The following is a 26,002-nucleotide window of genomic DNA, read 5'->3' as shown; positions in this document are numbered from 1 at the left end:
CATGGGAGAGGGCAGCGTTAGTTCAACTTAACAACAGGATAAGGATTCACGTTTATAAATACTTCGGTGAGCGGCGGGGCCCGGTGTAAGAGTACAGTGACTGCACCGGGCCCCGCCCATAGTTACGCCCATAGTATTCTATTTATGTATCGGGGCGGGGTATCGGCGGCTGAGTACCGCCGAGAAAACTCGGAATCGGTCCCGATACCGATACTAGTATCGGTATCGGGACAACCCTAATTAGAATATTTGCGCTCAACAGTATCTCTAAATGAGTTAATAAAAGCACTTCCATATTTGGGTATTAACCCTTTCATGACCAAAGGTCATTGATGCCCCAGTGTCCAGGTCAAAATTTACAAATCTGACATGCGTCACTTTAAGTGGTAATAGCTTTGGAACACTTTTACTTATCCACGCCATTCTGAGATTGTTTTCTCGTGACATATTGTACTTCATGACAGTCATAAATTTGAGTCAATATATATCTCCTTTTTTTTTTTTTAAATCCCAAATTTACCAAAAAATTTTAAAAATTTGCAATTTTCTAAATTTCAATTTCTCTGCTTCTAAAACAGAAAGTTATACCTCATAAAATATTTATTACATAACATTCCCCATATGTCTACTTTATGTTGGCATCATTTTGGAAATGTTATTTTATTTTTTTAGGACGTTAGAAGGCTTAGAAGTTTAGAAGCAATTCTTCAAATTTTTAAGAAAATTTCCAAAACCCACTTTTTAAGGACTAGTTCAGGTCTGAAGTCACTTTGTGGGGCTTACATAGTGGAAACCCCCCATAAATGACACCATTGTAGAAACTACACCCCTCAAGTTATTTAAAACCAATTTTACAAACATTATTAACCCTTTAGGTGTTCCACAAGAATTAAAGGAAAATGGAGATGAAATTTCTAAATTTCACTTTTTTAGCCGATTTTCTATTTTATTACATTTTTTTTCTTTAACACATTAAGGGTTAACAGCCAAACAAAACTTAATATTTATTACTCTGATTCTGTGGTTTACAGAAACACCCCACATGTGGTCGTAAACTGATGTAAGGGCGCATGGCAGGGCGCAGAAGGAAAGGAACACCATATGGTTTTTGGAAGGCAGATTTTGCTGGATTGGTTTTCTGAACGCCATATGTTTTTTATTTTTCTACCGATCGTCTTGTGCAGGGGCTCATTTTTTGCAGAAAGAGTTGAGGTTTTTATTGGTACCATTTTTGGGTACATAGGATTTTTTGATCATTCATTATTACACTTTATGGGACAAGGTGGCCAAAAAATTGGCTGTTTTGGAACAGTTTTTTTTTTTTTTTTTTACAGCGTTCATCTGAGGGGTTAGGTCATGTGACAGTTTTATAGAGCAGATCGTTACGGATGTGGCAATACCCAATATGTATACTTTTTCTTATTTATTTAAGTTTTACACAATAATAGCATTTATGAAACCAAAAAAATGATGTTTTAGTGTCTCCATAGTCTGAGAGCCATAGCTTATTTATTTTTTGGGCGATTGTCTTAAATATGGGCTCATTTTTTGCGGGATGAGGTAACGGTTTGATTGGTACTATTTTGGGGTATATTCGCCTTTTTTGGTCGCTTGGTGTTGCACTTTTTGTGATGTAAGGTGACAAAAATGGCTTATTTTTTTACACCGTTTTTATTTTTTATGGTGTTTATTGGACGGGGTTGATGATGTGATATATTTATAGAGATGGTCGTTACAGACGCGGTGACACCTAATATGTGTGGTTTTTGTTTGTTTTTTTTTATAGGAAAAGGAAATTTATTTTTTACATTTTTATTTATTTATTTTTACTTTTATTATTTTCACTTTTTTTTTTATCAGTTCCCTCTTGGATCTTGAAGATCCAGTGGGGCTGATGGTTGTACTATACTTTGCAATGCTCTTGCATTGCAAAGTATAATACAATCAGATGCCTGTAGGTGGCAGCACTGCACGCCTATACCATGGCAACCGGACGCCTTTGCAAAGCGTCCGGTTGCCATGGCAACCATCGGGCGCTGCGATCGCAGCAGCCCTGATGGTTAAGAGAGAGGGGGCCCCCTCTCTCTATTACCCCCATGGATGCCGCTACTGCGGCATCTATGGGGTTACAGCAGTGTCAGCATAGAGCTGACACACGCTGCTGATGGCGGCGGCTCAGGAATGGAGCCGCCGCCATCACACACAGAAGGGGGACCGATCGGGGGCAGCGCTGGAAAGGGGGGAGGGGGGACAGCATTTTACAAATTACAGATCGGGGCAGGAGGGGGCGGACCGCATGGGGGTGGGCAGGATAAGATGATGGACAAGAAGGAGGCACAGATCGGTGCAGGAGGGGGCGGACCGCATCGGGGGCAGGACAAGAACAAGGAGGGGGCACAGATCGGGGCAGGACCGCATCGGGGGCAGGACATGAACAAGGAGGGGGCACAGATCGGGGCAGGACCGCATCGGGGGCAGGACATGAACAAGGAGGGGGCACAGATCGGGGGCTTCAGGACACATTACCGATTTCAGGCTCTGATCTGCAGAGCGCAGATCAGAGCCTGAAACCGGCATTTTAACACTGCCGCGATCCGATTGGTTAGTCTGCACAGACTAACCAATCAGATCGATTGCCGGCAAGGGGCCACTCTGATTGGCCCCTTGCCGGCATTACCGCACTGTATGCTGTCCGTGACAGCAGCAGGGCAGGGGCAGAAGCTTAAATCCAAGCGCTTTGCAGCGCTTGGATTAAAGAGCTGCCAGAACGTGTATATACGTGGTAGCTGCACGGGGCATGTGCAGCTATCACGTATATATACAGATTGCAGTCGTGAAAGGGTTAATCTATCTTTTCCAGTACACTTGTTTGATTTAAACTATGTCAACTTGTTAAGAACTATTAAGTCTGGCCTATCAAGTATAAAACCTCTTGAGAAACTTCTTTAGAAACATTCCCATAATTCACATGGAACTTCCAATGTTCTTTTCAGGTATTATTTTCCGTCCTAGGGGCTCAATACCGGAAAAAACGGATCAGTTTTATCCTAATGCATTCTGAATAGAGAGCATCCGTCTTACATTTTTTTTGGCCGGAGAAAATACCAATTCAATTCTCCGGCCAAAAATCCTGAACACTTGCCGGAATGCCAGCTCCGGCATTAATTTCCATTGAAATGTATTAGTGCCGGATCCGGCTTTAAAATTGCCGCATTGACAAATCCGTTCTTCCGATCCGCGCATGCGCAGACCTTTAAATCTGTGGGAAAAAAAAATACTGGATCAGTTTTTCCAGATGACACCGGTATTTCAATGCATTTGTCAGACGGATCCGCATCCGGATCCGTCTGACAACTGCATCCGTTTGCGTCCAGATTGCCGGATCCGGCAGGCAGTCCTGGCGACGGAACTGCCTGCCGGAATCCTCTGACGCCAGTGTGAAAGTATCTTTACACATATACAAAGGATTATTTTGTGTTTTATTTGGGGCGGAGAAGCAAGAATTGAAGCAGATATTTTATATTTACCCTTACCCAAAGGGGACCTAATTATGAATAAAGATCAGTGAATCGAATCCAACGAAGTGGAACTTGCCGCAAAGCCGAATTTCCTTGTGCTTTGTGATAGCAAATCGATTTAACATGAAATAATGTAAAAAAAATAAAAATTATGCTTATCTCCTCCATTTGCTCGCGACAGGCCAGGCGCCACCATTTTGATTGACCCGCCTGACCTGAGACCACCTTGGCGCTTGGTAGGCGGGCTTAGATGTGTTTTGATCAAAATATATTGACTAAGTGTCTCAGATATTATCATATCAGAGTGAGGACTTTGTCCATATATAATGCTTGCATCTACTTTACTAAGTGCATTATTATCTTATTTCTGTGGTTTTCTTCAATAATATGGCCAGGGACATCCGCACATTTGTATATCATATCGTGCAAGATGTTTTTATCTTAGTTTTTTCTGTGGAATTTTTTTTGTCTGTAGTATTTGCTTGAGGGAGTGGCACCTTCAAGTGTGAATGCGCACCTATTTTATCTTGGGAGTAGCATTCCTCTGCACTTTTGCCCTTCCTATCCAATAGAGCGCCTTGATTAGGTGGTACATATGGGTGTGCTTACTCCTCCTCCCATTGGTTGCTTAATGCACATGGAGGTGACTAGGAGCAGCACACCATATGTGCGGCGTCTGCGCTCCTGAACATAGAAGCCCAATGGCTTAGGTAGGTTTAGCGTAGGACCCGCCTGACCTGAGACCACCTTGGCGTTTGGTAGGCGGGCTTAGATGTGTTTTGATCAAAATATATTGACTAAGTGTCTCAGATATTATCACATCAGAGTGAGGATTTTGTCCATATATAATGCTTGCATCTACTTTACTAAGTGCATTATTATCTTATTTCTGTGCTTTTCTTCATTTTGATTGAAGATCTCGGCCGAAATCCCATCCTTGTTGAGGTATGATGTCATAACACCGGCCGGCTTGACAACATCATCTTGGGCCGTGCGAGATTTTGAGCAAGATCTTCAAGCAAGATGGCAGCAGCTATCACAAGCAAATGGAGGCAGTGAGTATGATTTAATTTTTTTGTGTGCTAATTTTACCCTGTATTATTACTTTAAGATGCCGCGATCATGTATGAATGCGGCATCAGAGGGGTGCAATGATGGGGAGCGGCGCTATCTCCGCTCCCTGTCATTGCACCCGCTACTTTAAAAAAAATGCGCTTAGTGATGAAAAATTCGTCAAGAAGCAAATTTTTTTTTCATTTAGCAAAGCAGCCGAATCAAATTTTCCAAAACTTTGTTCATCTCTAAATATGTAAAGTAATTTTATTCCAACTATATGGACTAAACATATGTCCCAAGTGTCTAGAAATGAGATCCTATCCATATCTTGGTGTACTGTACACCAAGATATGGATAGGATCTCATTTCTAGACACTTGGGTGATCAAGGGGACAGATGGTAAGGTACAGACAGATTTATTCACTAAGAACACTGACAGATATAGTTTGCTGGCCTTCTCTAGTAGTCATCCAGCTTCTATTAAACAATCTATTCCCTATTCTCAATATCAAAGGGTGAAACGTATTGTTAGTAATACAGACACATGTCGAAAAAGATTAGATGACATGACTTATAAGTTTAGAGAGAGAGGCTACCCCCTGGAGTTATTGAAGGCACAGCAAGATAAGGTTGACATTACACAGGTGGCTAAAAATAAAAAGAAGACAAGGATCTTTTTAGTGGTTAAATACCACCCATGGACCCAACGCCTAAGGACTATTGTTAATCAAAATTGGCACATTTTATCTAAATCCTACCCACAGATAGGTGAGTTTCAGAGACCACCTATGATGTGTTATAAATGTGCAGACAATATCAGAGATAAAATAGTTCGGGCGGATGTGGGCAGTAATAGAATAGAAAAAAGACAAAGTACATTGTCTTCCCCTAGACAAGGTACATTTCCCTGTCTCAACTGTGTGAATTGCTCTAGTGTCATTAAGGGTCCATGTTTTTCTCATCCACATTCAGATGAAAGGATTTCGATAAGGGGTACATTTACATGTGATAGTAGATTTGTGATTTACATTCTCAAGTGTCCATGTGGATTATTATATGTGGGGGAAACCTCAATGAGAATGAAGGACAGACTGAGTAAGCACAAATCTACTATCAGAAAAGGTAATTTACTGCTTCCAATACCCCTTCATTTACATGAAAAAAAGCATAATATTGCACAACTATGGTATCAAATTATTGAGGGTGTTTCATTACCCCGTCGTGGAGGAGACAGAAATAAATTTCTACTAAAGAGAGAGGCCTACTGGATCAATTGTTTACAAACTATAGAACCCAGGGGCCTCAATCGTGAATACAATGTGTCTAGCTTCCTTTGATGTATCCTGCTTGTTTATAGTCTATAATTGTATTTTCTTATTTTCCTAGCGGAATTGATTACCAAATGAATTGGATAACATCCCACTATATACTTTTCCCTATATGGCCATTATCGTCAATGAGGGGCAGGAGTCTTGCTGATGATGTCAGTTCCTCTGTATTTCATTTGCCTATTTAAAGATTGCATGTGAGATGTTTGTATATAGTCTGAAGAAAGCACACTGGTGCTGAAACGCGTCACTATGAAATAATATGTGACCAATAAATCGAATTCCTGATTGAAATTCTGCGAAGTGCCGGTCTTTGCTACATTGTTTCCTCCGACGCCAATCCATTGACACGTGCACTGCAACTTCAAAAAGGTAGTGCCGACCTGTTATCTATTGAAAATTATAGTAGGATGATTCATTTTCTGTATTTTAATACCTCACTTCTTGTTACAATATCCCTAATCACAACTTTTTCAAGTATCTTCAAATAAGAAACGCAGTCAACTCTATTACTCTTAATAAACCATTGAATAACAACCCTTCTTTTATAGAAAAATGTCTGGCTTCTATTTATCCTAATTCTGGAAGGATCTCATTATGCCATAAACTGCTTAATGTTTCCAGTAGGGACTCTTTATAAAATATTAAGAAAAAGTGGGAACCTCACTTAACTAGACAAATATCTAACACACAATGAATGTTAATTAGTGATGAGCAGCAGGGGTCATATTCGAATTAGCGATATTTTCGTAATGCGAATGTTTATTGAGAATTTTTCAACTTAAAACTATTAGACAAAGAAGATTATAGCACTACATTAGCTAAATTACTCTATATTCGTGTTTTTTTTTTTCAAATATTCGCTATATTGCTATAACTTCGTTTTTTCGAATATTCGTAATATTCTAAAACAAGCATATATAGCAATATAGCGAATATTCAAAAAAAAAAACTAATATAGAGCAATTTAGCTAATATAGTGCTATAATCTTCTTTGTCTAATAGTTGTAAGTTGAAAAATTCGCAATATAAATTCGCATTACGAAAATTCGCAAACACTACTCCTAAAGTCAAATATACTGCAGCCTTCTCATTGGCCCACAAGCTAGAAGCAGGGAGGTATCATGTGTACTGATCAAAAAATTTTTTTTTCGAATATTAGAAATTCTAAATATATTCTAAATATTTGAGAATTTTCAAAGTACCTATATTCGCGATAAAAATTCGAAATTCGAATATTCGTGATCAACACTAATGTTAATCAGATGGATAGGTACCTGGATTTCCATGGAGTTCGGACCAGCATCTCCCTACCATAAAGCCACCACGGACCTGGACTTAAATCTTGGCGGGAGGAGGAGCAGCATACTTTTTGGCACGAACATGGTGTGTATGAATAATATAGTGTGCAAATAGAATAACATTACTTCTCGGCAGTTTACAATGAGATGAGATGTCCCTTTTATTTAGTGTTTGGAACATTTAGAATACAGTTCAAATTAGGGTACTTCTCACACTTGCGTTAAAGTTTTCCGGTATTGAGTTCTGTCACAGGGGCTCAATACCGGAAAAAAACGCTTCAGTTTTATCCTAATGCATTCTGAATGGAGAGCATTCTGTTCAGCATGCATCAGGGTGTCTTCAATTCAGTCACTCTTACGGTGTATGCTGCGGTATTTTCTCCTGCCAAAATTCCGGAACACATGCCGGAATGTCAGATCCGGCATTAATTTCCATTGAAATGTATTAATGCCGGATCCGGTACTTAATGTTCTGGAAAACCGGATCTCGTTTTTTCCGGATGACACCTGAGAGTCGGATCTGGTGTTTCAATGCATTTGTCAGCCTGATCCGCATCCAGATCCGGAAACAAATGCTCTCCGTTTGCATATGGATTTACAACAACGCAAGTGTGAAAGTACCCTTAGTTCTAGTCTTCAGCTGTTTTCCCGTTGTCAAATATATTTTATGCACTCCGCTGGATATTATATTTGGGGTATTAACCCTTTATCTTAGCTGCCTGCGATATCTGTGCTATAATACAACTGCAGGGTATAGTGAATAGGCTGCTGGTCTTTTTTTTTTACAGCACACTGAGGGGCTCTAGCACGCACCTCTAGAACATCATCTGAGGGTGTATCTTAGTAGTATACTGTATATTGCAATGCCCATGTTTCATTTTGGGGGCATGCCTATTGAATTATATATAAAATATTAATCTCTGGTGGCTATCCTTTGTCTTTGCACCTTTGATAACTGCTGGGAATCAATTTTTTGCGATTTACCCATTATTAATTGTCATTTGTTTGGATTTCTTTTCATTACTGGGCATTAACCTCACAGTCACCTAAAGAACCGACACCCTAGACGGTGCAGGAAAACGCATCAGCACATGTGTCGTTATTTCAGGTTACCACTTATATTTTGGGTAAAACCAAATAGCATATTTTATATGCAGATTTTTCTATTTTTTCATGTTTGGATTTTCCAAATGTGGTAATAATTATTGTTGGTTATAATAATTATAAGCACTAATGACGTATTTGATTACGATCTGTTTGGTGGATCTATCCCTTCTCATGGCATTCCAGGGCTCATAGGAGGTTTCTGACACAGGATCGCCCCTATCGGGATGGCCGTTTCGTTTTGTAGGCAGAGTTAACAGTCTGTAGGGGCAGTGAGTTGGATGAGTTATTTTTCCTTTTCCATATAATGTCAGGGCCTCTAACACCCCAGACTCCCTAGATACATTATGTTTAACTCACTATTTGTGGAGTATTTTTAGTTACTAATATTATTAAAGATTACGTTTTATACTGGTAAAGGTGCTCTGTGACGTTTTTTGGACTTTAGTAACACCAGTGATTAATTGAGACTCCTGATGTTTCTATAAATCAGACCTGTGACTAACAACATGGATGTTAGCCTTTACCACAGTTCCTAAATCTTCCAGATGTGTTACCCACTTAGAAAAAAATTCTATAAGTAGTACTGTATACTACTCCATATAGGTTAGCAAAAATGTACCCTGATATCGAATCTATCTTTTGCAGTACTGCTGAGGATAACTTGTTTCACCTTTTGTGGGATTGCAAGATGATAGCTGCTTCGTGGACCCAATTTTTCCATAGCATTTCTACAATCTGTGGTTTCTTCATTGCACCAGAACAAGCCTTGGCCCTTCTGTCTGTTTCCATTGATGACTATCCAAATACACATAGGACTATCATCAACAATTTGTGCATTATGACTAGAGTTGAGCGAACACCTGGATGTTCGGGTTCGAGAAGTTCGGCCGAACTTCCCGGAAATGTTCGGGTTCGGGATCCGAACCCGATCCGAACTTCGTCCCGAACCCGAACCCCATTGAAGTCAATGGGGACCCGAACTTTTGGGCACTAAAAAGGCTGCAAAACAGCCCAGGAAAGAGCTAGAGGGCTGCAAAAGGCAGCAACATGTAGGTAAATCCCCTGCAAACAAATGTGGACAGGGAAATGAATTAAAATTAAAATTAAAAAAATAAAAATGAACCAATATCAATTGGACAGAGGTCCCATAGCAGAGAATCTGGCTTCACGTCAGCAGAGAATCAGTCTCTTCATGCCATAGCAAAGAATCTGGCTTCATGTCAGCAGAGAATCAGTCTCTTCATGCCATAGCAGAGAATCTGGCTTCATGTCAGCGCAGAATCAGTCTTCATGTCATAGCAGAGAATCAGGCTTCACATCACCCACCACTGGAACAGGCCACTGTCACACATTTAGGCCCAGGCACCCAGGCAGAGGAGAGGTCCCGTAACAGAGAATCTGGCCTTATTTCAGCGCAGAATCTGTCTTCATGTCATAGCAGAGAATCAGGCTTCACGTCACCCACCACTGGAACAGGCCACTGTCACACATTTAGGCCCAGGCACCCAGGCAGAGGAGAGAGGTCCCGTAACAGAGAATCTGGCCTTATGTCAGCGCAGAATCTGTATTCATGTCATAGCAGAGAATCAGGCTTCACGTCACCCACCACTGGAACAGGCCACTGTCACACATTTAGGCCCTGGCACCCAGGCAGAGGAGAGAGGTCCCGTAACAGAGAATCTGGCCTGATGTCAGCACAGAATCTGTCTTCATGTCATAGCAGAGAATCAGGCTTCACGTCACCCACCACTGGAACAGGCCACTGTCACACATTTAGGCCCAGGCACCCAGGCAGAGGAGAGAGGTCCCGTAACAGAGAATCTGGCCTTATGTCAGCGCAGAATCTGTATTCATGTCATAGCAGAGAATCAGGCTTCACGTCACCCACCACTGGAACAGGCCACTGTCACACATTTAGGCCCAGGCACCCAGGCAGAGGAGAGAGGTCCCGTAACAGAGAATCTGGCCTTATGTCAGCACAGAATCTGTCTTCATGTCATAGCAGAGAATCAGGCTTCACGTCACCCACCACTGGAACAGGCCACTGTCACACATTTAGGCCCCGGCACCCAGACAGAGGAGAGCGGTCCCATAACAGAGAATCTGGCCTTATGTCAGCGCAGAATCTGTATTCATGTCATAGCAGAGAATCAGGCTTCACGTCACCCACCACTGGAACAGGCCACTGTCACACATTTAGGCCCAGGCACCCAGGCAGAGGAGAGAGGTCCCGTAACAGAGAATCTGGCCTTATGTCAGCGCAGAATCTGTCTTCATGTCATAGCAGAGAATCAGGCTTCACGTCACCCACAACTGGAACAGGCCACTGTCACACATTTAGGCCCCGGCACCCAGACAGAGGAGAGCGGTCCCGTAACAGAAAATCTGGCCTTATGTCAGCGCAGAATCTGTCTTCATGTCATAGCAGAGAATCAGGCTTCACGTCACCCACCACTGGAACAGGCCACTGTCACACATTTAGGCCCAGGCACCCAGGCAGAGGAGAGAGGTCCCGTAACAGAGAATCTGGCCTGATGTCAGCACAGAATCTGTCTTTATGTCATAGCAGAGAATCAGGATTCACGTCACCCACCACTGGAACAGGCCACTGTCACACATTTAGGCCCCGGCACCCAGACAGAGGAGAGCGGTCCCGTAACAGAGAATCTGGCCTTATGTCAGCGCAGAATCAGTCTTCATGTCATAGCAGAGAATCAGGCATCACGTCACCCACCACTGGAACAGGCCACTGTCACACATTTAGGCCCAGGCACCCAGACAGAGGAGAGAGGTCCTGTAACAGAGAATCTGGCCTTATGTCAGCACAGAATCTGTCTTCATGTCATAGCAGAGAATCAGGCTTCACGTCACCCACCACTGGAACTGGCCACTGTCACACATTTAGGCCCAGGCACCCAGGCAGAGGAGAGAGGTCCCGTAACAGAGAATCTGGCCTTATGTCAGCGCAGAATCAGTCTTCATGTCATAGCAGAGAATCAGGCATCACGTCACCCACCACTGGAACAGGCCACTGTCACACATTTAGGCCCCGGCACCCAGACAGAGGAGAGAGGTCCTGGTGACCTGGCTGTATACCACATAGTGGCAGTGTTTCCCTGTTGTATTACAGGCTCCAGCCAAGTGCACTACACCTCAATAAAGCTTTAAACCACAGAAGACCTGAGTGTCGTCCCTTAGAGTCCACTTAGAGTTTATGCCTAGAGGAGCTGGTGACCGAGTGAGTGTGAAAGCTGGAGGTGTCGCAGATGGTGCAAGGAAAAGAGGATTACATTTGGTGCCGTGACTCGGATGTCATCATTCTGCTCAAAGTGACCAGTGAATATACCTAAAGTCACCAGTGTGCGAGTTCTGAGGTGATTGTGCCACGGCGGAGCTGCTAGGTGGCAGATTGACCTTATTAGCAGTTTATATCCTCTCAGGAATAGAAGATGAGTGGACGAGCCAGAGCCCGCAGAAGAGCACGTGCCACGGGGCAGCCAAGCCAAGGACAGCCTGGACAGGAGCAAGAGGCTCAAGAACCTAGACGCATTGAAAGACCCCAGCAGCCACCAGCCGAGCCTTTGCTTGTGGGAAGAGGGCGCCAGAGAGGCCCGCCAGTAGTGGAGAGACCTCCGACTGATGTTCTGCAGCTTTCAGCTGGATTTCAGGACATATCCCTCGGAGAACGGGGTGGCCGCAGGCGTGACTTCCATGACCTTGGAGTGAACACCCGGCAGACTATTGAATAGAAATGTGAGACATGTTTTTTTTTTGCACTGTGTGACAGGTTAAGGTTTAATCACAGAATCAGACTTCTATCTGCACGGTAGCGTGTGTCTTAGGTTTTTCTGAATGACACTATCAATACCTTCAATGTAAGATTTTCTTTTTGGGATAGATTTCAAGTAGGCCTGAAATACCACAAACTAGTTATTTTCAGAATGGCAAATTTGGGAATGCTTTTTTAACCCAGAACAAAAAGTCTGCTTTGACGGTCACTACAAATAACTTGACCAGCTAAAACTGTGCAGATTTGGTTGAATAGAGATGTGAGACCTGTTTTTTTTTTGCGCTGTGTGACAGTTATAGGTTTAATCACAGAATGACACTTCTATCAGCACGCTAGCGTGTGTATTAGGTTTTTCTGAATGACACTATCAATAACTTCAATGTAAGATTTTCTTTTTGGGATAGATTTCAAGTAGGCCTGAAATACCACAAACTAGTTATTTTCAGAATGGCAAATTTGGGAATGCTTTTTCAACCCAGAACAAAAGTCTGCTTTGACGGTCACTACAAATAACTTGACCAGCTAAAACTGTGCAGATTTGGTTGAATAGAGATGTGAGACCTGTTTTTTTTTGCGCTGTGTGACAGTTATAGGTTTAATCACAGAATGACACTTCTATCAGCACGCTAGCGTGTGTCTTAGGTTTTTCTGAATGATACTATCAATAACTTCAATGTAAGATTTTCTTTTTGGGAAAGATTTCAAGTAGGCCTGAAATACCACAAACTAGTTATTTTCAGAATGGCAAATTTGGGAATGCTTTTTCAACCCAGAACAAAAAGTCTGCTTTGACGGTCACTACAAATAACTTGACCAGCTAAAACTGTGCAGATTTGGTTGAATAGAGATGTGAGACCTGTTTTTTTTTTTGCGCTGTGTGACAGTTATAGGTTTAATCACAGAATGACACTTCTATCAGCACGCTAGCGTGTGTATTAGGTTTTTCTGAATGACACTATCAATAACTTCAATGTAAGATTTTCTTTTTGGGATAGATTTCAAGTAGGCCTGAAATACCACAAACTAGTTATTTTCAGAATGGCAAATTTGGGAATGCTTTTTCAACCCAGAACAAAAAGTCTGCTTTGACGGTCACTACAAATAACTTGACCAGCTAAAACTGTGCAGATTTGGTTGAATAGAGATGTGAGACCTGTTTTTTTTTGCGCTGTGTGACAGTTATAGGTTTAATCACAGAATGACACTTCTTTCAGCACGCTAGCGTGTGTCTTAGGTTTTTCTGAATGACACTATCAATAACTTCAATGTAAGATTTTCTTTTTGGGATAGATTTCAAGTAGGCCTGAAATACCACAAACTAGTTATTTTCAGAATGGCAAATTTGGGAATGCTTTTTCAACCCAGAACAAAAAGTCTGCTTTGACGGTCACTACAAATAACTTGACCAGCTAAAACTGTGCAGATTTGGTTGAATAGAGATGTGAGACCTGTTTTTTTTTGCGCTGTGTGACAGTTATAGGTTTAATCACAGAATGACACTTCTATCAGCACGCTAGCGTGTGTCTTAGGTTTTTCTGAATGATACTATCAATAACTTCAATGTAAGATTTTCTTTTTGGGATAGATTTCAAGTAGGCCTGAAATACCACAAACTAGTTATTTTCAGAATGGCAAATTTGGGAATGCTTTTTCAACCCAGAACAAAAAGTCTGCTTTGACGGTCACTACAAATAACTTGACCAGCTAAAACTGTGCAGATTTGGTTGAATAGAGATGTGAGACCTGTTTTTTTTTGCGCTGTGTGACAGTTATAGGTTTAATCACAGAATGACACTTCTATCAGCACGCTAGCGTGTGTCTTAGGTTTTTCTGAATGATACTATCAATAACTTCAATGTAAGATTTTCTTTTTGGGATAGATTTCAAGTAGGCCTGAAATACCACAAACTAGTTATTTTCAGAATGGCAAATTTGGGAATGCTTTTTCAACCCAGAACAAAAAGTCTGCTTTGACGGTCACTACAAATAACTTGACCAGCTAAAACTGTGCAGATTTGGTTGAATAGAGATGTGAGACCTGTTTTTTTTTTGCGCTGTGTGACAGTTATAGGTTTAATCACAGAATGACACTTCTATCAGCACGCTAGCGTGTGTCTTAGGTTTTTCTGAATGATACTATCAATAACTTCAATGTAAGATTTTCTTTTTGGGATAGATTTCAAGTAGGCCTGAAATACCACAAACTAGTTATTTTCAGAATGGCAAATTTGGGAATGCTTTTTCAACCCAGAACAAAAAGTCTGCTTTGACGGTCACTACAAATAACTTGACCAGCTAAAACTGTGCAGATTTGGTTGAATAGAGATGTGAGACCTGTTTTTTTTTTGCGCTGTGTGACAGTTATAGGTTTAATCACAGAATGACACTTCTATCAGCACGCTAGCGTGTGTCTTAGGTTTTTCTGAATGATACTATCAATAACTTCAATGTAAGATTTTCTTTTTGGGATAGATTTCAAGTAGGCCTGAAATACCACAAACTAGTTATTTTCAGAATGGCAAATTTGGGAATGCTTTTTCAACCCAGAAAAAAAAGTCTGCTTTGACGGTCACTACAAATAACTTGACCAGCTAAAACTGTGCAGATTTGGTTGAATAGAGATGTGAGACCTGTTTTTTTTTGCGCTGTGTGACAGTTATAGGTTTAATCACAGAATGACACTTCTATCAGCACGCTAGCGTGTGTCTTAGGTTTTTCTGAATGATACTATCAATAACTTCAATGTAAGATTTTCTTTTTGGGATAGATTTCAATTAGGCCTGAAATACCACAAACTAGTTATTTTCAGAATGGCAAATTTGGGAATGCTTTTTCAACCCAGAACAAAAAGTCTGCTTTGACGTTCACTACAAATAACTTGACCAGCTAAAACTGTGCAGATTTGGTTGAATAGAAATGTCAGGTCTATTTTTTAGGCGCTGGGTGACAGGCTCAACTTGCCCCTGATGTAATATATGGCCAAAAAATAACCAGACTGTTGATGGTTAAATGCACTTCGGTGACACAGGCTCAGCCTGCAGCTGATGTAGTATATGGCAAAAAAATAATCAGACTGTTGATGGTTAAATGCACTTGGGTGAAACAGGCTCAGCCTGCAGCTGATGTAGTATATGGCCAAAAAATAACCAGACTGTTGATGGTTAAATGCACTTCGGTGACACAGGCTCAGCCTGCAGCTGATGTAGGATATAGCACAAAATAACCACACTATCGATGGTTAAATACACTTGGTGATAGCTCGTGCTAGCGCACCACAAGTCACAAAATGGCCGCCGATCACCCCAGAAAAAAAGTGATCTAAAAACGCTCTGGGCAGCCTCAAAAAAGTGAGCAAGTCAATAATAGCACTTCAATGATCCACAGCTGCAGATCGATCACAGAATGAAGTCTTTTGGAGGAGTTAATCTGCCTAATCTCGCCCTAACGTCGCAGCTGCAACCTCTCCCTATACTGATCATAGCAGAGTGACGTGCGGCGCTACGTGACTCCAGCTTAAATAGAGGCTGGGTCACATGGTGCACTGGCCAATCACAGCCATGCCAATAGTAGGCAAGGCTGTGATGGCCTCTTGGGCCAAGTAGTATGACGCTTGTTGATTGGCTGCTTTGCAGCCTTTCAAAAAGCGCCAAGAAAGCGCCGAACACCGAACCCGAACCCGGACTTTTACGAAAATGTTCGGGTTCGGGTCCGTGTCACGGACACCCCAAAACTCGGTACGAACCCAAACTATACAGTTCGGGTTCGCTCATCCCTAATTATGACTAGAACTAAGATTGCGACATCATGGAACACTTCTCAATATCCCTCAATTTCTGACATCCTTAAGGGTATCAGTGATTAGAGATAAGCGAAGTTTTCAAAAATTCTATTCGGACACTTTGCCGAATTATTCAAAAAATTTGCTCTGTTACGAATTAATTTGTCACGAAGCTCATTCAATTAGCTACTGTATATCATGGCCTGCAGGAAGAGTGTATGTCGGTGTACATCACAGTACATTGCAGCAACTACAAATTCTGGTAGTGAAACACTTACTGTGCATCAGTATGACAGGCAGGTCACATACTGTATATGGATGACATACACCATACGTCACTAGTAGTCTCAGTTCACAGTTCAATTATTTGGTCAGTTATTAGTCCAAAATAAAGAACAGGTGCAGATCTTTTCATGATACATTACCTGCGAGTGAGGATTGGCTCCTGATTTTGGCTCACCATACAGTAACTGCTGGAATTAACTGACCAAATAACTGACGTGTGAATGTTTGCGTCAGGTATAATGTACTTAACCATGCTGTGGCCCAAAATTCTACTATAGAGTGAAAGAGCAGTGCCATTTTATACCGTCTGCTGTTTCCACATAGATTGCTAGTTAACCTGTTAGCCACTGATTTTACTAAATTGTAAAAGAGCAGTCTCATTTCACTGTTTGTGAGGTGTCCACATTGATTGATAGATAAGATATTGTGTTACCCACTCATTCTACTACAGAGTGAAAGAATGGTCTCATTTTACACCATCTGCTGTTTCCACATAGATTGCGAAAGAGCCTGTTACAAGTAGAGGCGCCATGATAGAGTAGGGAGGGTGTTAGCCGCAAGAGGAGTCAACATAGTGGCCCAGTCAGAGTGGGGCGGTAGGAAGCAACAGCAGTGGCAGGAACATCACAATATAGTGGCAGTAGGAGAAGATGGCAGCAGGTGGGTGGCAGCATCAAAAGTGGCTGAAGCACGTGGCCAGAAGTAGAGATGGCCTTGCGGTTCGCCCGGCAGGCGTTTCATGGCAAACTTTGCTGGTTCGCAGTTATCCGAACAGGCGAACATATGGCGATGTCCGCCGTCGCCATATTCTTTTGCATTGTGCAGAACTTTGACCCATGACAAATCCATCAGGTTGGACAGGACAGCCAATTGAGATGTTTCAGCACATGGACACACCCCCTACACTATAAATAAACCCCATCTGGCAGCCATTTTACATTCAGTTTTTTGCCAGTGTAGGAAGAGGTTGCTGTGTTGAGCAGGGACCGACTATTAGGGACACCAAACGTTAGCTAATAGGGCCACAAAAGTCCTTTTAAGGACTGGTATAGGTGTGCTATCAATACGTGTGACATACAGAGGGGTGTGATATACCTATAATATACTTTCTAACATATAAAGTATATTATAGTGCATTTGTATTGTGCAGCAGTTGTGTGCGGTTCTGCTGCGATACTGCAGCTAGATAGAGGGACAAACGCTATTGGAATAACTAATTGCAACTGGTGTGATATGCCTGTTGCCCCAAAAAACAAAATCCGATTGAGGGGTGTGATATACCTATAATATACCTTCTAACATAGAAATTATATTATAGTGCATTTGTATTGTGCAGCAGTTGTGTACGGTTCTGCTGAGATAACGCAGCTAGATACAGGGACAAACACTATTGGAATAAGTAATTGCAACTGGTGTAATATACCTGTTGCCCCCCAAAAAAACTTATTGAGGGGTGTGATATACCTATATTATACCTTCTAACATAGAAAGTATATTATAGTGCATTTGTATTGTGCAGCAGTTGTGTGCGGTTCTGCTGAGATACCGCAGCTATATAGAGGGACAAACACTTTTTTTATGTTTATGGACTGATGAAATGAGAGTGAGTCTTGATGGGCCAGATGGATGGGCCCGTGGCTGGATTGGTAAAGGGCAGAGAGCTCCAGTCCGACTCAGACGCCAGCAAGGTGGAGGTGGAGTACTGGTTTGGGCTGGTATCATCAAAGATGAGCTTGTGGGGCCTTTTCGGGGTTAGGATGGAGTCAAGCTCAACTCCCATTCCTACTGCCAGTTTCTGGAAGACACCTTCTTCAAGCAGTGGTACAGGAAGAAGTCTGCATCCTTCAAGAAAAACATGATTTTCATGCAGGACAATGCTCCATCACACGCGTCCAAGTACTCCACAGCGTGGCTGGCAAGAAAGGGTATAAAAGAAGAAAATCTAATGACATGGCCTCCTTGTTCACCTGATCTGAACTCCATTGAGAACCTGTGGTCCATCATCAAATGTGAGATTTACAAGGAGGGAAAACAGTACACCTCTCTGAACAGTGTCTGGGAGGCTGTGGTTGCTGCTGCACGCAATGTTGATGGTGAACAGATCAAAACACTGACAGAATCCATGGATGGCAGGCTTTTGAGTGTCCTTGCAAAGAAAGGTGGCTATATTGGTCACTGATTTGTTTTTGTTTTGTTTTTGAATGTCAGAAATGTATATTTGTGAATGTTGAGATGTTATATTGGTTTCACTGGTAAAAATAAATAATTGAAATGGGTATATATTTGTTTTTTGTTAAGTTGCCTAATAATTATGCACAGTAATAGTCACCTGCACACACAGATATCCCCCTAAAATAGCTAAAACTAAAAACAAACTAAAAACTACTTCCAAAAATATTCAGCTTTGATATTAATGAGTTTTTTGGGTTCATTGAGAACATGGTTGTTGTTCAATAATAAAATTAATCCTCAAAAATACAACTTGCCTAATAATTCTGCACTCCTTGTAGAATTGCTTATCTATTAACCAAGTTGACACTGTTCAATTAGATAGCTCTGTTCAGGAATTTGATGCAAAGTCTCCTATGGATCCTTTCAGCTTCTGATTACTGTCCCTGCAGTCTCCCTATGTTCTCCCTACAGTGTTTAAAAACTCTCCCTACGATCTCGCTACACTGTCCCTTCACTGTCCCTGCAGTGTCCCTATCCAAGACTCTACAATTAAAGTTTTATAAAACACTGTCCCTAGCACTTTTCACATCTCTCCCCATGCCCAGTTCACTGTAAAATGGCGACTGGGTGGAATTTGGATTTTTATAGGGCTGCGTTATCACTGAGGCTGGCTAACTGCTGATTGGCTGGCTGCACTTCATTATGGGTGATCTCTTGTTCCTAGGCTTCTTATTTTCACTTTGTAAAACATGCTGCAACCATTTTTGGAAAAACTCGATTTGTTACCACGAAGCTCCAGGAAATTTGTTGTGAATCAAATTTTTCCTAAAATTCGGATCAATTTCCAATTTTTGGATGCTTCAATTAGCTCAACAATATCAGTAAAAATTGTTAGTTTGAATGAATGTTGCCCTCAGCTCCAAACCAGTTGCTCATGTTAAAGACAAAATGGAACATTTGGTTGTCTAGTAATTATAATTGTCTGCAGCAATTATCTTTTCTAGCTTAGCCCTTTTGTGTATATACAATACTAATTGTTTACTTATCTCTTTATGTGTCTCACATAAAGACACATTCTGATTTTGTGTGCAATATTATTTGTTATTTAATTAAAATTAAGGGGGTTGGCCACCTTCTGGCTACTTGTGACCAATGTGTATGTAAGATGTAATGATGAGCGGCATAGGCAATATTCATTTTTGCGATATTTCACAAATTTATTGCATAATATTTGCAATAAATTAGCGAATTCTAGAATTCGTGATCTCCAGTCATTATTTTCAGCGATTGTGCAAATCGGCACTAATGATGCGTATATTTTTTGTGCAATACATGCAACTTCACATTTTATGAGGTCTGAGTAGATATTACTGATTGGTGCACTAAGTATTGTTGTGACATCACAGCACTATGTCTGTAGCATGTATGTATGGACAGCAGAGAAATAGTAATTCCTATCACACTACCTAACACCCTGCAATGAAATCTATCAGCTACTCTATATCACTATCTAACCTGCACTGACTATCTCCCACTAACTATCTGCATTATATATATATATATGAGCTAACTATATAATGTAATTGGATAAGGAATATGATCCAGATGAAAGCACAGAGCACAGCAATGTCACTGCTCTCTCTCTCTCTCAGAACTGCAAAAAAACTGCAGAAAATGGCTGCTGGGGAGTTTCTTATATAGTAATGGGGTAGGCAAGTTTCCTATTGGTTGCTAGGGATGTTGCTAAGCTCTGACAAATATATTGCAGCCTTCTCATTGGCCCACAAGCAAGAAGGGAGGTTACAGATGAAAAAAAATCTAGAATATTCTCGATTCCGAATATATAGCACTATATTCTACATCTTCGCGAATTCTCAAAGTGCCGATATTCGCGATAAAAATTCGCGATTAGAAAATTTTCGATCAACACTAGTAAGATGACTATATGGCACTTACAAATATGGGCTTTGTTGATTTTCTGTGCCGCTTGCTAAATTTCATATGGTGTGTCCCCTTGTTAGGCAAATCTATTGTGCTGTTTGCATAAAGGTCCTGTCCATAAGAAGGCTGCTGACCAGACACATCACTTCAGATACATTGTTCAGCCTCCTCCATTCAAACACACTGCACCGATGGAGATGATTGGCCTGGTCACATGACCCTCCATCACCAGCCATTTTATGAACAAGACCTCTTTGTGGACAATGCAAAAAACTTTGCAAACAATGGAACGTACTTTATGAAATACAGAAAATGGTGCAGAATTTCACCAACAGGTACATTAGTAAGGTTACCATATAATCATCTTACAAACACATTGGTGAACAGTACCCAGAAAATGTCCTAAATGTCCTAAATGCCCTAATAATACTTTTTGCAATATACATTACTAATTAAATTTCCTCCTTAAAGCGCACGTTTCCCTGTGCAGGGGTAACCATGTGCTATGCCACGATTTAGTAAACCTCAGGGGGTCACAGGCAGGAGCAGCAATGTGTGCTCCTGCCTATATTCCGTGCGTTGCTGCCCCATTGATAAATTGTAGACTACGTACTCTGTACACCGCTGAGAAGTCAGCGGCCTACAGAAAATTTAATTTAAAGCACACAGGGAAAGGTGCACTTTAGGGAGGAAGAACTCTATTAGAAATTCAAAATCTATTAATAAAGTATATTTCAAAAAGTATTATTAGGAAATTTAGGCCATTTTACAAAAAAACTTAATTAAAAGTTAAGTTACTCTTTTATGTTTCAAGAATATATACTTTCCCAAGTTATGAACCACATGGCAAACCTGACGTGGTTTACCATGAATTGCCGTACTTGCTTTAAAACTGCCGAAATCTGTGGTGACCCCTTGCTCTTTTAGGCAAAAAACTAAATTAGTCAGCACATCCCAATGCCCAGGTACACGTTGCCATAGCTGAAAATACAAAACCAAACACAATGCAACAGCTCTATGCAAACACAAAACATATAGACCAATGCCATACTCACTACAAAAAAAATACTCGTACTAATGCTATGCTCATTAAATAAATGTGAGATTCTTGGCAAATATATTTTGATCAAAATAATTTGTGCCCGTCCACCACGGCAAGGTAATCTAAATTCGTACAGGAACCTATGCTAAATGCTACTTCTTATGGTGCCCTCCAATAAATTTACAGAAGGCAGGTTCCACATATATACAGAGTGAGCTCAGTATATATGTGGAACTTGCCTTCCATAAATTTGTCAGAGGCCTTTTGGCACCAAAAGAGATAGCATTTAGCATAGCTTTCTGTCTAAATTAAATTACCTTGCCATGGTGGACGGGTATAAATTATTTTGATCATGTCATCTTTCATGATTCTGGCAAGGTGCATAAATTGGCCGTATGGGATAGCAGTTTTAATGTGTGGTGGATGGTAGCTCATGTAATGTAACAATGCATTCATGGATGTAGATTTCCTGTAAATAGTGGGATATAGTTGCCCATCTCTCACTCTGACTTTAACATCAAGAAAGTCCAGCTCATCTTCACTTAAAGTGCTGGTGAACCGCATATTCATATAATTGGTGTTGTTTAAATAATCCACGAATGCATTGAACATATCCTTCTCCCCCGTCCAGACAATAAATATATTGTCTATGTACCTTAAAAAGACTTTGATGTATCGTATAAAGGGATTCTGAACAGTGTAAATATATCTTTCTTCAAACATCGCTAAAAATTTATTCGTGAAAGTGCATGAGATGGGTATCCCCATAGCTGTTCCTGATAGCTGTTTAAACCATTCCTGATTAAAAATAAACGCATTGTGAGTCAGAATGAATGACAGGGACTCTGTCACAAACTCAATGTGTTGTTTACTTCTTCCCACTTTATGTAGAATGTTGCGGATAGACTCCACCCCCAGCTCCTGTGGAATCCTAGTATACAGACTCTCCACATCCACAGCGGCTAAATAAAAGCCGCCTTGCCATGTAATTTCCCCCAAGGCTTCCAGAAAGTCGGTGGTGTCCTCCAAATAAGAGGGGACTCCTTTTAACACCGGACTCAACATCCAATCCAAATATTGGGAAAGGGGTTCGGTTAAAGAACCGCTCCCCGACACTATGGGGCGCCCAGGTGGATGCATCACCGATTTGTGGACCTTGGGTACTATATACCATACTGGTTTAGTGGGGAACTGGGGGTAGAGTCTTGGTTAGGAAGCCTCTATCTACATACTTCCACAATAGTGTTTTAAGTTGTTGTTGATATTTAATGGTAGGATCTGAGCCAAGAGGGGTATAGGGGTTCATATCTCTGAGTTGCCTGTCAGCTTCTCTCATGTACTGAGTTTTATACATAAACATCCACATTGCCCCCCTTGTAGGCTGGTTTGATAATTATCTCCTTGCAATTTGCAAGCCATTCTAATGCTTTTTTCTCACCATCACTGAGATTTGATTTTATCTGCGGATATATCAGAGCTTTGGTTTCTTTAAGGACCTGCTTTTGGAATAAATCTAAACTGCCTCCAGCCGACAAGGGAGGGGGGGGGGGGGGAAATGTGGATTTGATCCCTTGTGTGAAGGGCTCAGGTTCCTCTATGTATTCCGGTATCTTTAAATCCTCACTTTTGTGTAGATCTAATTACGTGAGGACCACCTGTCCATCCTGCTCCTCCACCCCATCTCCTAAATGAAAACCTAAGGGTCCTATAGGTAGGGGTGGTACTATTTGTGCATTATCTTCCGTATTGAACTTGTTTACCTAAAAAGGTTTAAACAGATTCAATTTCCTTATGGCTTTAAACATGTCTACATCAAATTCAGATACCAATCCATAATTCAGGCCCTTCGATAATAATGAAAGACAATCACAGTTCAAAATAATGTCAGTCAAATTCACCACATTATGTCCCAATGGTAATGGAGTATCTCACCCACATCTTGTATCGCCTCCACGCCACCTGCTTCCTCTTGTACCTGCTCTTGCGGGATCCTGCGTCTTGTCCTCCCCCTCCTAGTTCCTCTGCTAAAGGGGGGTGCTGTCTCGCTATGTCTTGACTCTCTGTCTGTGCATCATCCATGTTTATTCTAGCGCTGTTAAGTTTCTCCGATGTGCTTGAGTCAGACTCAGATGTCCAGTAATCTTGCGATCGCTTGTTCCTCCTGCGTTGGCTCCTCCCATTGTAGCATCTTCTGACAGGTTTGCAATCGAAAACATGGCTGTTATCAAAGTCATTTTTATCTCGTAAAAATTTATCTTTTTTCTGCTCTTTAATCTCAGCTTGTATGGGTATTAGAAGTTTTTCCTACTTTTTTATAAATAATAGATTTTCTGTGCGTCTCATTTTCAAATCACTTTTTACTTTGTTCAATTCCGCCAACACATTATCATATTCTTTTTCATTATGTGCCAAAACAAGTTGCATTAATTTGGAGGAGTATTCAAGGTGAATAGATTGCCATTGCTCCACAAAAACAGGATTATCGTTAAATTGGGACACATCCTTATACATCCTGAGTCCCCTTGGGACCCTATTCTGAGCAACATACGACTTGAGAGAGTGGACTCTCCAGAACAAACGCATCTCTCTTTCTGCTAGATGCGAGACCTTTAATTCCAATGTTTTAATGCTCATGATTTGTGTGCTGTCTCCATTTTCACACTGTGTAAAAAACACGCTCGCGTCCACACGTCCTTCATTAATTGCTGCATCGCTCGAGTCTAGTGCTGTGATATTCATTGTGTCCATTGTGATCTCGACACTCATGTTGATAAGCGTGCTTTGGCTGACTGAAGTCAAGATCCAAAGTAATATGAGAAATAAGAATTATTGCAGCTGGCACTGCCACACGTGTCTGTATGATCACTTAAATCACTTTATCGCACTAAGGCCTCCTGCACACGACAGTATTTTTTCACGGTCCGCAAAACGGGGTTCCGTTGGTCCGTGATCCGTGACCGTTTTTTCGTCCGTGGGTCTTCCTTGATTTTTGGAGGATCCACGGACATGAAAAAATAGTCGTTTTGGTGTCCGCCTGGCCGTGCGGAGCAAAACGGATCCGTCCTGACTTACAATGCAAGTCAATGGGGACGGATCCGTTTGACAATATGGTGCAATTGCAAACGGATCCGTCCCCCATTGACTTTCAATGTAAAGTCAGGAGTTAATATACCATAGGATCGGAGTTTTCTCCAATCCGATGGTATATTTTAACTTGAAGCGTCCCCATCACCATGGGAACGCCTCTATGTTAGAATATACCATCGGATTTGAGTTAGATCGTGAAACTCATATCCGACAGTATATTCTAACACAGAGGCGTTCCCATGGTGATGGGGACGCTTCAAGTTAGAATATCCTACGAACTGTGTACATGACTGCCCCCTGCTGCCTGGCAGCACCTGATCTCTTACAGGGGGCTGTGATCAGCACAATTAACCCCTCAGGTGCCGCACCTGAAGGGGTTAATTGTGCTTATCATAGCCCCCTGTAAGAGATCAGGGGCTGCCAGGCAGCAGGGTGCAGACTCCTCTCCCTCCCCAGTTTGAATATCATTGGTGGCCAATGTGCGCCCCCCCCCCCGCCCCCTCTATTGTTTTATTATCATTGGTAGCCAGTGTGCGGCCTCCCCTCTTCCCCCCCCCCTCGATCATTGGTGGCAGCGGAGAGTTCCGATCGGAGTCCCAGTTTAATCGCTGGGGTTCCGATCGGTAACCATGGCAACCAGGACACTACTGTAGTCCTGGTTGCCATGGTTACTTAGCAATATTAGAAGCATCATACTTACATGCTGCGCTGTCTGTGACCGGCCGGGAGCTCCTCCTACTGGTAAGTGACAGGTCTGTGCGGCGCATTGCTTAATGATCTGTCACTTACCAGTAGGAGGAGCTCCCGGCCGATCACAGACAGCGCAGCAGGTAAGTATGATGCTTCTAATATTGCTAAGTAACCATGGCAACCAGGACTACAGTAGTGTCCTGGTTGCCATGGTTACCGATCGGAGCCCCAGCGATTAAACTGGGACTCTGATCGGAACTCTCCGCTGCCACCAATGATCGGGGGGGGAGGGGAGGCCGCACACTGGCCACCAATGATATTAAAACAATAGAGGGGGGGCCGGGGGGCGCACACTGGCCACCAATTATATTAAAACAATAGAGGGGGGGCCGGGGGGGCGCACACTGGCCACCAATGATAATACAATAGAGGGAGGGAGGGGGGGCCGGGGGGGCCGCGCACTGGCCACCAATGAAATTAATACAATAGAGGGAGGGGGGGGGGGCCAGGGGGGCCGCACTGGCCACCAATGAAATTAAAACTGGGGAGGGAGGGGGGGTCTGCCCCCTCCTGCCTGGCAGCCCCTGATCTCCTATAGGGGGCTATGATATGCACAATTAACCCCTGCTGCCAGGCAGCAGGGGGCAGTCATGTACACAGTTCGTAGTATATTCTAACTAAAAGCGTCCCCATCACTATGGGAACGCCTCTGTGTTAGAATATACTGTCGGTTCTGAGTTTTCACGATCTTCGGATCCGTCTGTATGAAAGTAACCTACGGCCACGGATCACGGACGCAGATGCCAATCTTGTGTGCATCCGTGTTCTTTCACGGACCCATTGACTTGAATGGGTCCTTGAACCGTTGTCCGTCAAAAAAATAGGACAGGTCCTATTTTTTTGACGG

The sequence above is a fragment of the Bufo bufo genome, chromosome 3, assembly GCF_905171765.1.
Source record: "Bufo bufo chromosome 3, aBufBuf1.1, whole genome shotgun sequence".
Classification (NCBI taxonomy): domain Eukaryota; kingdom Metazoa; phylum Chordata; class Amphibia; order Anura; family Bufonidae; genus Bufo; species Bufo bufo.
The sequence above is the reverse complement of the archived record's forward strand: the minus strand, read 5'-3'. Positions refer to the sequence as shown.